The sequence below is a fragment of the Nycticebus coucang genome, chromosome 2 (genome assembly GCF_027406575.1).
Source record: "Nycticebus coucang isolate mNycCou1 chromosome 2, mNycCou1.pri, whole genome shotgun sequence".
Lineage (NCBI taxonomy): Eukaryota > Metazoa > Chordata > Mammalia > Primates > Lorisidae > Nycticebus > Nycticebus coucang.
Window position 1 is genome coordinate 65705837 of NC_069781.1, and position 13517 is coordinate 65719353.

Here is a 13517-nt window from a genome sequence, read left to right on the forward strand (position 1 = left end):
AACAACACTCCACTCCATCTCCCCAGCAGTTCCCCATGGCAACTGATGTAGTCTGAGAACACACACAAGTCCCTTTCAAAGGAAAACGATCTCATCTACTCCCCCTTTCCTAACAGGTTTTCTAAATCTTCAATAAGTTTGTGTTAGCTGGGAATGAATGTCTGAATTTAGGCTTCAAAAATCCCCCCCCACCCCAATCTGTATAATTACTGTTTTTTTTCCTGAAGTCTTTCAAAATACTATAATTAACAGATTGGCAGATAACCCATATAACTGCAGTTAAGGCAAATATAGTATGCAGCTGTCTTTGCATTAAGTGATTAAATCAAATAGCATAGTTTTGAAGTACATTTATAAAGCATAAATTTACCTCCTGGCAAAACTGTCTTAAGTAACACACCCTACGCCATCTGTTCACCCAGTATTAATACCATCTTTCCCAGGACTGGAGCTGTGGAAAGCAGAGCTACCAGCTGTGCAGAACCAAGAGGTGCTGAGGGATCTTTTGGATGCTCTTAAAAATGCTTATAATCATCGTGCATCTCAAATGTACACACGCAACACGCATTCACACACACAGGCACACGTGCACGCACATACATTATGCACATATACACGTGTGTCTCCTCAAGACAGATAGTCCATCTTTGACATTTTTAAAGAATGCTCACTTTTCTTGGACAAAACAATATGCTTGTGTGATTTTAAACGCATTTGTTCAAGTACTTATTCTTTCGTTAAGTTATTCATTCAACAAATTCAATGCCTCTAAGTGTCAGACTAGGTACCAGGCACTAGGGATACAGCAAAGACGATGGCCTTTGCTCTCGTGGAATGGCAGTATTTTAACAGAAGTATTTTATTAATAGACTAGGTACAATAAACACATGGTTTTTAGAACAAAAACCTATATGAGTTTAACTTCATTTTGGATTTGTAAAATCAAAAGGTATGAATTCTTGAATGCTTTTTTTTTTTTGGAGACAGAGCCTCAAGTTGTTGCCCTGAGTACAGTGCAATGGCATCATAATAGCTCACAGCAACTTCCAACTCTTGGGCACAAGTAATTTTTTGCCTCAGTTTTTCTATTTTTAGTAGAGATCGGGGTCTTGCTCTTGTTCAGTCTGGTCTTGAACTCATGACCTCAAGCAATCCACCCACCTTGGCCTCCCAGATGGTAGGATTATAGGTGTGAGCCACCATGCCCAGAAGCTATAAATGCTTTTTAAATTTCAATAATATAAGCCTGTAATCCCAGCACTTGGGAGGCTGAGGCGGGCAGATTGCCTGAGCTCACGGATTCAAGACCAGCCTAAGATAGAGCAAGACCTCATCTCTAAAAACAGCTGGGCATTGTGGTGAGCACCTGTAGTCCCAGTTACCTTGGGAGGCTGAGGCAAGAGAATTGCTTGAACGCAAGAGTTAGAGGTTACTGTGAGCTGTGATGACACAGCCTTCTACCAAGAGCGATAAAATGAGACTCTGTCTCAAAAAACAAACAAACGAACAAAAGGAATATGAACAAGAAATGAAAATGATTCAATCACTAAATCTTATCCGGTACTTGGCATGTGCTGTGGTAGATTCCATGGACAAAACAGGAAGAGATACTTACCATTTGGTGAAGAAAATGGAAGATAGCAGTGAAAAGAAATGGGCTGATCCAGGCTACTATGCAGGGTTGCAGAAATACCAAGCAAGTTCTGAGATATGGGAAGTCTGAGTGAATTTCCTGGAGCAATAGTTATCAACCCTGGCTACACATTAGAATTGTTGAAATATTCATGCCTAGGTCTCCCTTCGAGCAATGACATTGGAAATCTGGGGATGGAACTTGGGCATGTCTTTGTTTGTTTGTTTTTTTTTTTTTTAAGTCCTTGAGGTAATATTGTAAAAGTAAAACATCTAATGAGAGCTGGACAGCTAATGATGGTATAATCTAGAGCCACAGTGCCCAATAAATTAGCCACTAGCCACCTATGGTTATCTAAATTTAAAGTAATTAAAGTTAAATGAAATTGGCACTCGGATTCTCCATCAATTCGCCCCATTTCAAGAGCTTAATGGTCACATCTGGCTGATGGTTACCATATTGGGCAACATAGCACATTTCCTTCTTTGCCATAAATTCTACTGGACGGTGTTAATCTAGATGGATGATAAGAGATAAGGTGGACGGTAACAGAGGGAAGCCAGGGAGAGCAGCTTTAGGGAGCACAGCTGGTTTCTTAGGACAGTGGGTGCATGTGTGGGGTGATGTATGTGGGTTCAGCAGTAGACGATGGCCAACAGTGGGGTCCTCAGCCAGCCAGGAAGGAGGCTATGGAAAAATGTCATGAAGGAGAGAGCCAGAATGAAAACCATGTTAAAGAAAACCGGGCTGCCAAAAGTCAGAGATTCACAGAAGAGAGAGTGACTGGAATCTGCAAACTGACTCAAAACCATTCTTTTTTTCTGCTGGGTTAACCTTTGCGATCAAGTAAAATCTAGTTCAATTAGCCACAGCATGTTTCACTCCATTTCTAGGTTTCTTGGGGAAGTCACACAGAAAATAACTAAACTTAAAAAATAAGGCCGAAGATACAAAGGATTCGAACTTGGCAACATTCTCGGAGGTGCAGGGCTAGAGCTTACAGAGTCATATGTTATGGTGCCGTGCTTATGGTTGTGAAATTCTCATTTCACGAATGAAAACATAGAAGTACAGAGAAAGTAAATGAATTTCTCCGGATCTCATACCTAACTTGAGGAAGAAACTGAACTAACGTCCAGCTTGTCCAGTTTCCAGACTGGGGATCCTTTTATTTTACACCACTTTCTAGATTTCCAGCATAGAGTAAAAAGCACAGCCATTCACAAAGAGTGTTTTGCTTTTTCATGAGGTTTTCAAAATAGAGGTATGTTGGGGAGGCAAACATAGAGCGGGAAGGCACGTAATCAGTTGGAAATAAAGGAGCAGATATTATTTCCTGAAGTAAAGTAGAAGCAGATGCTTAAATTTTGTGGCTTATATGAAACACCAAAAATGCAACAGCAAGTTCATGTTCTTTTTTTACTGTTATTATCATATAATTAGTTCATCTTTTGGAGGGCTTAACATGGTACAAAATCTCCTGTCCCCAAGAATCCATTGTAACTTTAGTGCCTTATTTGTTATTTCCTGTAAACTGTAATAACGTCTTATGATTAGATAGATATAGAGTTTTCTGTTGTTGTTGAATCTAAAAAAAATAAAGAAATTTTCCCTTATGAAAGTCTGAGTAACATAGAGCTGCCAGACTGGACTAAAGATTCAGGCTGGAAAAAAAAAGAAAGATATTCTGAGTTTTGTTTTATATCAATATTTAGTGTTGTATCAGCAGCTACATTTAATGTGCTTATAATTTATTAGTAGTCTTTATCTGGAGGCGGAAACAGATTCCGTAATTACAGTGATTCACATGTCCTCCAGGCAATTTTTTTAATCTAACTTTTGTTTACTGTCACTTATAGTGAACATTTCACATTGTAATTCATAAAGAAACATTAACAAAAACCTAGTATCTGGGCTACCCCAATATTTTCCATTTTATTAGTCAATGGGAGTTGGCTTTAAACTACCCAGCTTATAATTTTTAACCAGAACAGACATAAACAAAATTTAATCATTTTAGGATATGTTGGAGCAGAGCTCAAAGTTTTAACGAGGTTGCTCCCTTTATTCTGGAGACCATCCCTATCCAAAAGTCGCTTGTAGTTTAACAAAAATAAACCAAAAAACAAACAAATAACAAACAACCCCCCTCAGCCCTTCTCTTCACTTCCCCTTGGGTTAGAATGTGTACTGAAACACGTTAGGAGAAAAATGAGGTGGAAAGAAGAACAGATCTCCAAGAGATGGGGGAAAAAAAAAAAGCTGACATTTTTTTGAGGTCCTATTAAAATTAAGTGAGAAGATGGCATAATTATTTTGACAGCTGGTGGGATCTCTGAGCTGTTAATTAAGAGACCAACCGTTAAAAATGTAAAGACTCAAGTTTTAGAGGTTTGCTAATTCTTTTCTGGTATTTTGAGAAGATTTGATTACATGGTACTATTTCAAAATGTCATTTTATAGCTTTAAAAAATGACAGAGGAAGCACCTTAACAAAATGATCACCCTTAAGGGGACAAGAATAAAAACCACTGTTTGCCAGATTCTCATTTAACATAACTCAGAATTATTTACCCTCTGGACAAAAGACCATTCACTATGAGAAGCAGTAATATAATTGAACATGCCTATGCTAGGCCAACCAATAAATCAGGCAAGTTGACACCCTGGGCAACAGAATGGCGTCTTCAGCTGATAGGATAAGTAGATGGGTGGACGTGAACAGACTGATGGATAGATGGGCGGACTTAATAGCACTCATGTAAACAAGTATCAACTAATATTAGTGAGGTCATGTCCATGTCAGATAGAGAAAAGCAAGATCCTAAGAATGCTAACTGGTAAGTGGTTTATATCCTTTGTAATGACAGTTGAAATAATTCAGGGGAAGAATTCTTCTGGCCAGAGCTTTCTTATTCTTCTTTATATCTCCAGCACCCGCCATAGTTCCTCCATCTGGTAGTAGTTCAATGAGGGTTGGATACATGCAGGTAAAAGAAAAGAAAACAGGAAGCGGTCCTGGACAAACTTTTAGATCTCAGTTTCTTATAAGGTAGAAATTCCTTAGAGCTTTTCCAAGATCTGAGGTATATTTTTCTATTTTTTTTTTTTGTTTCATTCTTGAAATTTCCCTTATTTGTTTTCCCTGGAAATAAGGACAATTAATTATTATTATTTTCATGGAGAAGGGAGGCAGAGGGCAAAAATATGGATGATCATATTATTTCCAGTTATATCTGATTTAAAATTTTTTTTTCTTGCTTCTCAACTGTGATTTTGTTATACAAAAGCCCTAAAATGCTAAGTTTTCTTATGATTTCTTAAAAGTAACATCAGGAAGAAACTTGATTTGCTATAAAAAAAAAAAGTTATTTAAAAAGTTTCTCTGAAAACATTCCTATATTTTGATAAATATATATGCAAGTGTCAAAATCTTGGTCTTTTCCCTTTTTTGTTTAAGGTCATTTAGCAATATTTATCACTAGGCTATATAACAGAGCCTTACATTTCATTATCGTAAGCTTTCAAAATGGGAATTTCCATCACCTCAATCAAGACCCAGGAAGCACATCCTTCATGCCCATAGTTGGTAGGCTGCAACTTTCAAATACAGTTCAAAACCTCCATGCAAATACAAAATTCTCTCCAGATATTTAACTTGATAGACAAAGCATGCATATCTGCACCTGACAACTGGTTTCTCTTCTGAAGGAGGCTGGCAACAAAATGTTTCTACTAGTAGAAAATAATATAACTATAAATTGACTTTCAGAGATGAAATAAAGATTCCGGGAGAAGTACTACAAGTCAACGTAATAGATAGTAAAGAAATCCTGGGGCAGGTTTATTTCAACATATAAACATGTTGAAGAGAAATAGAACTTGGATGGAACCTGCTGACCTAACACAAGGGATGCTTCAAAGTGAGAGAAGAGTGTGGAGTGAAAGGATCATTCTGAAAAATCTGATATGCGGTGGGGTCTGCCTTGGACATGGCCCATCGCAGATCAGTTCTATGGAGTGGATGCTATTAACATGGAAAAACAAGAAGAATGAAGTTTGCTGTCCTGGCAGAGAGAATCAATCTAGACCATTGGTCCCCAATCTTTTCATCACCAGGGACCAGTTTCATGGAAGACAAGTTTTCCACTGACAAGGCTGAGTGGGGGATGATTTGGGGGTGATTTAAGTGCATTACATTCATTGTGTGCTTCATTTCTATTATTACATTATAATACATAATGAAATAATTATACAACTTGCCTTGATGCAGAATCACTGGGAGCCCAGAGCTTGTTTTCCTGCGGCTGGATGGTCCCAGCACTAATGTCACCACCTTAGCTCCACCACAGGTCATTGGACATTAGATTCTTATAAGTGTCACATAGACTAGACCCCTTGCATGAGCATGATATAATGACTCCATCAATTATTTTTAATAAATATTGCAAGAATTTTTCTGCAAAACTATCAGGTAAATGAGAAAAATTAGGGAAACCTTCACAGGAGTAAACTATGGATGTGATTTAACACACATACACACAAAATATTACTCTACGTGGTTCCAGCACCTACCTTAAAAATTAGGCCTTACTCACTCTCCAGATCCAGCTGTATCTGGCTCTCCTGGTTGGTGTAGTGACTGGGAAGAGCTGACATGCTCTATAGAAGAAAGAGAGAATTCAGACTGCAGTGGTGGTCACAGTGGTCTTGTGATGGGAGGGTCTGGGAGAGAGGGAAGAGGCACCAGCTGGAGGAGGCACTGCTGCAGTGGAAGGGGAAGAGCTGAGAGCCGGAAGGGCCAAGGGCAGAGCAGAACCAAATGAACTTCAGACAAAAAACCATTACAGAGAGAAGAATTTACACTGGGTGGTGGGATAGGAAGTGTATCCTCTGCTCCTTTATTTCCTGTGCAGAATCTTGAGAATCTTCAATATAGGCTACATTGATCACTAATGCTTTTTTTTTTTTTTTTTGATAGTATCATACTTTGGGGCCAGGCCTGGTGGCTCACGCCCAAATCCTAGCCCTCTGGGGGACTGTGGGTAGTTTGCCTTAGCTCAGGAGTTGAGACCAGTTTGAGCAAGGGCGAGACCTCATCTTTGGTAAAAATAGAAAAATTAGCTGGATGTTGTGGCTGCCTCCTCTAGTCCCAGTTAATCGGGAGGCTGAGGCAAGAGGATCACTGCAACCCAGGAGTTTGAGGTTGCTATGAGCTATGTTGACGACACAGGAGTTTGAGGTTGCTATGAGCTAATGGCCAGTTGCCTGAGGATGCAGCATGCTTCTGATGACATGTGTGTCTGAGGTCTTTAATTTTTTTTTCCTGGACACACTTTTTGTCCCTGGATGAGCTCAAACTTCACTTTCTAGGGTATTGACTTATTATTCTACCTCCTTTTTAGGGTGCGATTCTTCTTGTTTTTATCAACATTGAGAAGAAAAAAGATCCAAATCAGATAAGAAGTCATAAATCCAATCCCCAGAAGAAATAAATCTGTTTTTGTTGTTGTTGTTATTTATTTTCTAAGTCATGTTTGATCAGAGAGACTCTTGAGATGAAAACTCAGGAAGTAGAACACCATCATTTCAAGGAAAAAAGCTGGGCGGGACAGAAGTTAAGAGTGGTGAGTGGACTTCCATGCAAAACTCGCAGACGTACATAGGGCAGAGGTTCCTATGGCAGATTCCAAATACCTTATTCGGGGCTGATAGACTGACTTATTAGAAGATTTCAGGACCCCTGAATAGAGAAGACCCTTAACAATGATCATCAGCAGCCTTTCCATTTTAGGTGTCTTGAGGACAATGCTCCATGTGTGTGGCTGATCTGAAGAGTAAGGCTGAGCTCTGGTCAGATGCTGCCCCATCATGTCCAAGAAGCAGAATCCTCTGAAATGCACCTCAGACCCTCCTGATGACCTGCATGCCTGCACTCTTCTTCAGTGGAGGACTATTGGTGGAGATGCTGAGTGGGGACCGTACACAGGAAATCTTTGTTACTTGCGTGTTGTTTCCAAAGAGGGAACAATAGGACATTATTTTATCCACTTTTAAAAAATGAATAACAAGGAAGAAAAACTGAGCTCAATTAGCACAATCCAGAAAGGCGTATTATTCATGAATAATGAATGTCTGAGCTTGCCAAGAGCGGTGAGTGAGAACTAAGTTGAAGACTCTTCATATTTTCTTTTCTTTCAGTACCAATGCAGAGAGCCAGAAGGATCAAAGGTGACCTACTAACAGGCAAGGTTCTGCCTGTTCAACACCATGGTTTCCAAGAGTTGGCCTTAAACTCTCCTTTCTATCAAGGCCCACATCCACAATCTCCGATGATACTGATTTTTAGAAAGAATCCATCTCAGAAACAGAACCTCAGAAGAGGAGTCTACCGAAAGGAAACCAGAACGTGGGGAGTATTCAGATTCCCTGCTCTGATCATCCATGAGAATAAAAGGATGATGGAGCTGGAATAGGGCCTGTTTTCTGGCTGGGGGGGTGAGAGGCAGTGTGTGTTTGGGGTCTCCAGAAATACTGAGGCAACATGTCTATGTATACTGAAAGCCGTATTTAAAGAATTGCCTGATATGATTGTGGAGGCTGGCCAGTTCAAAATTTACATGGTGGGCTGGCAGGCTGGAGACCCAGGAACAGTGGATGTTATGTATCGAACCTGGAGACCAACTATTGGAAAGTTCCTTTCTGCTTGAGGAAGGGCAGTATTTCTTTGTATAGGCCTTTCATGGATTGAACAGGGACCATGCCTCTTATGGAGGGAAATCTGCTTTACTAAAAGTCTGGATTAAAATGTTAATGTCATCTCCCTAAAACCATCATAGAAACATCCAGGACAATGTTTGACCAAATATCTGGGCACTATGGCCTAACCAAGTGTAATGAATATTTAGAGGCACTCTTTCTGGGTGCTATTGTTAAGAAGTCATTTAATTTCACAAAAGTTCAGGATTCTTTTCTGGGACAGTGCCTGGCTTAAAAATACCACAAGATGGTTGGAAGAGTCACCTGGGATAATGGGTGTGGCTGTACTTTGTAAATATAAAGTAATGTACACACATGTGCCTCACTGTTGTTGTCATTGATTCTTCAGCCTCAAATCCTAATTCCTTGGATTTTACAGTCTAATCTGAAATAATCTATTCCTAATGGAACATTCTACACTGCATCCTATAAGATCCCTTGCTCTTACCTTCATCTGATAGAATTCACGCTCTTAATTTCCCAGCTTTAATAAATTTTTGGAAAGACTCCAGGGTGGCACTGAGTCTTTCTCTTCAAAAGACATGATTAATATTTTACATTCTTTTTCCTATTTCTCTTCCTAACTTGCCCTTTGGAATTCCAGGACCTACTACAGCCTGGTGCTGACCTCCAAGAGAGAACCCAAGGGAAAGGAATATGAGAGCAAGATTTGGGGTGAGGAAGGAAAGGATATTACGATGTCAGCAATATGGATGAGACCTCTGCTAGGTACGCCAGCCTGTCTGATTCTATTCTGCTTCTGGATCAATGCTGTGTTTAGCTCCTGGAGGCCCTTCACATGCTTTTCATTGAGGGAAGCTTTCCAGAGCAGTTCAGTAAGATCCTTGCACTGAAAGGTATGACAGAACCAGCACGATTGTGGACACATTGTCACATGGTGAAGTGGAGACAGTTGCTGCTCTCTTTCTACCACCTCCACTGAGGTCCTCCTCACTTTGGCCTCCTTTTTTCTGATCTCCACCTTAGCAGGATGGAGCTGGAACATATTCTTCTTAGTAAAGTATCTCAAGAATGGAAGAAAAAGTACCCAATGTACTCAGCCCTACTATGAAACTAATTTAGGGTTTTCACATGAAAGCTATAACCCAGTTACAACCTAAGAATAGGGGGAAAGGGAGGGGATGGAGGGGGGACGTGGGTAGAGGGAAGGGGATTGGTGGGATTACACCAGCGGTGCATCTTACAAGGGTACATGTGAAACTTGGAAAACGGTCTGTGAAGCTAGTGAATGATGCCCCGTGATTATATCAATGTACACAGCTATGATATAATAAAAAAAGTATATATGTATAATATAATAAATACAAATCATAAAAAAAAAAAAACACACTCACTCACTTTCTTTTTGTTCACCACTGCCACTGGGTGTCCATTAGAGCCACATTTGACACTGGATTCCACATTGGTCACGGACCATCTTTCATCCTCACCACTTGCCTTTGTGTATCCCCAGAACATACTCAGATTCTGGAACCTATTTCCCAAATTGACCCCATTTTTCTTTAGGCTTTATGTCCTTGTCTGGCTTCATATTCTTTTATCTAAATTGATCTACCCATGGGTGCCACAGGCCCATTTGATGTCCTGCCATCCTACCAATGTTTTATTTAAGAGACCCGGAAAAGTTCAAGGTAGGTAAGGACCTGGGCAATGACCTGCTGCATAGAGGAGTCCAAAATACAACCTATCAAGGGGCCTTGAAAACTATGTAGTGAAGGGATCTGGGGCTGCCTCTCCTAGGAAACAAAACTTGGTGACTCGTGCACAGAATGACTTATCAATAGGCCTGAGGGAGAACATAAACTGGAAGGATCTTGAAAACACCCAGATCATATACTTGGGCAAGCAGATGAACACATCATCAGTGTAGGTTTACTGTAGTTGTGTGTTATTCATGGAACACATAACTACAGTAATCTTTTCCTGCACCAACCCTTGGGTGAAGGTGGCCAGATTACCATGAATAGGATCCTCTCAGACTGGGAGGATAGCAATGAACAAGAATCTTTTAATTAACTCAAAAGAAAGAATGGAGATTAAGAGATAAGTGAGAGACAATAAAATGGGGGGATTAAACAAGATAGAGAGGGGAGCTCTGACTCAAAGAAGGAACAAACGATTTGCAGAAATTCTGGGAACATGTAGTTCCCATGACAGAGGCTTTCATGAAGAGTAAACTGAAAAATAGGATGAGGTTTTCATTTCAGAGGCTTCATCCATGGAAAAGAAAGAAGAGACAGAACTATCCATGGTGAAGACAGTGTTCAGCTCTGTGCAGACCCCAGGCCACGGGAAATCAGATGTGCCCCTGTGGTTGTGGGATACTGAGACTCAGCAGAGCAAGACCCTAAGGAAGAACACAGAGCTGTGCATGGAGTTAATGCGAGAAAAGAAAGTGCATTCAAGGAGCAGCAACTCAAGAGCCCAAATATAGGAATCCCTCTGATGACAGAGCTCCCTCCTTCCTTGCAAAGTAAAGGGTTGAAGGCCATATCCCGCAGCCAAACAGGTTCTAAGGGTCATGAATGCGGTCAGAAAACTCAAGAAAGCTATGTGGCTCCAGGATGAACATGTGTTAGAGGAAAATCACTTTGTGCTTCCAGGGAGCCTATGTTCTAAACAGCTCCTACCAGCCTGGACCAAGGATCCAAGTTCACAAGACCAGCCTCAGGTCACATTTGTCCCTGACCTTATTTCTGCTAGAACATTTTCCTCCATCCCCAGCTTACAGAAAAACATGTTCAAATAAATCTTTCCATAAAATTAAACAAATTAATTCTCACATTATTGCATCCACTGAAGAAAATGGTCTCTGTTTCTAATAACCAATAGTATTTATTCTTTTCAAATACATCTTTTGTTCTAAAATGAGAATGGTTTCTCCTTGTTTCTGGGTATTTGGGGGAGTGTTTAGTAAATTTCAGAAACTTAGGCTTAAAGGAAACAAGGCGTTATCTTTAGCTCTTACTGAGAGCTGTCTTTGGATTCTGCCCGGTGACCAGGTGAAGAGAGGGAATTTGACAGAAACGTGGCGTACACACTACCAACTCATATAGCTTCATTTGTACCTAGGAAGATCTCCCATTTAAAAAATGCATCATTATAGCAAATGCTTAAAATGTGCTTGCAGTATAATTTAGGTCCTGAGAAACTGAGGATCTGAATTTAGTTTTAATTTAAATAAGGAAGCAATGTAAATTTTTTTTTAATGTGATACAAGGACAGAGTGGTCCAAACGTAGCTTCCAAAGGCCAAAGTTGGAGCCACTTGAGCAACAAAATACAGATAATATTGAATTATAATCAAAATGATAAAATAAATATCCATGAACCCATATTGATATCAAGTAAATGATTGAGGAACTAAGTGGAGGATAAAGGACAAGTCAGCCTTAAGCTGTTCCAGAAGTTTAGGCAGATACTCCCTCCCCAGAAGGTGGAGCTTAATTTTCTTCCTTGAGAGTGTGGGTTGGACTTAGTGAGTTGTTCTTTAGTAATAAAAGACCTTCGATCTTTCGGATATATTCTCATTTTGCTTGCTTTTGTGGGTATTTAAACATCTAGTTTATAAAGATAGTTTGTAGAAGACTCAACTAACATGAAAAGAGACATTTAAGCTTAAAGGAAAGTCCCTCCAGAGGGTAAGAAGAAACAGGCCATTTAGTTATAGAGAGATCAGTCCCAGAGTTTAGCCTTTCTGGGATACACCTCAGCTTTTGAGAAAAGGCACAAACTTTCTTAGCCAATGACTGAGCCAGGGTCCCAGTCAGTCCCTGGACCTGGCTGTTTTTGGAGGGTGTATCTGTCCAGTAATCATCTCCTTGTAGCTACTTTGGAAGGGCTGAGAGTTTGTCTGATGCTTCCCTGTGCATTCCTGCAGTCTCCCTGCTTTCCCTTTTCTTCTCACAAGGATCAGATCTGCAACGTGATCTGATGGTTTGTTCAACTGCTTCCTTCTCCCTTGTGTCTTTTATAGGCATCATCTCCCCTTCCACTCCTATTAAGCCGCTTGCTCTCCAAATACTGTTTTCCTGTCTGCTCCGAAAATATTGTCTTTTTTCTTCCATTTTGTGATTGTTTGCAAAGTTGAGTGTCTTTCATCATTTCCTGGGAAATTTTTGGATTCTATGGCAGTAGAATCTCACATATTTCTACTCTGGAACTTACTGAAATTTACTTTACTGAAGTCCATATTATCACAACTCTAAGATGGTATACCTATGTCCTCATCTTCTGAAATCACTTTATTCCTTCTTAAAAAATTATACTCACAAATTTAAACACAGCCTGGATCAAACTTTTAGCTATCTAGGACAACACTGTTCTTTTCTGTTCTTTTATAGGTACTATGATTTCACTGAGGGCTGAAGTCCTTAAGTGATTCATCTCAAATTGCAAGACTATAAAATTAATCTCCTTTTAAGATTAATTGTCTTGGGAGAATTTCTTTACTTTCACTACATTTGTGTTAAAAAAAATTCAGATTCTAACCCTAGCCTGCTCATTTACCAATCTTATTAAATTATTTCCTGATGTATTTAACTGAGATGATTTTCTCTTCTGGGGTTTTACAGATGAGCTCACTGTATATGATGAATATCATCTCTTCGTAAGAATATATTCCACATATTTCAGGGAAAGCTCTTGGTCAATAGCTAAATCAACAAAGAATAAAATGATCATGGAAAGCCCATTAAAATGATATATATATGCATAAGATTATACACACATATATATAATTTTTATTTAATTAGGCTAGACCAGCAAGTTAAAATGACAATGCAGGCTCAAAAGACATAAACTTAAAATGTTAATTACTAATGAAAAAAATCTAGATAATCTATGGCATATTAACTGAAAATATCCTTTTTCCTTGTTCTATTCATAAATGCTGCCCCCATCTCCTCTTTGTCCAAGTGGCTACTTCTTTGATTGTCCATTATTCAATCAACAATTAGCCCCGGGAATGAGAATCTAGAATTTCCTAGGACGGCATTATTAGCCTTCTTTCCTGCAGACATTGTGGTGCATCTTGGGAAGAGAAACTCAAATTAGCTACCAAAAGGTAAGATAGAACTGGGGGGTGCCTACTCAGACGTGGGGAA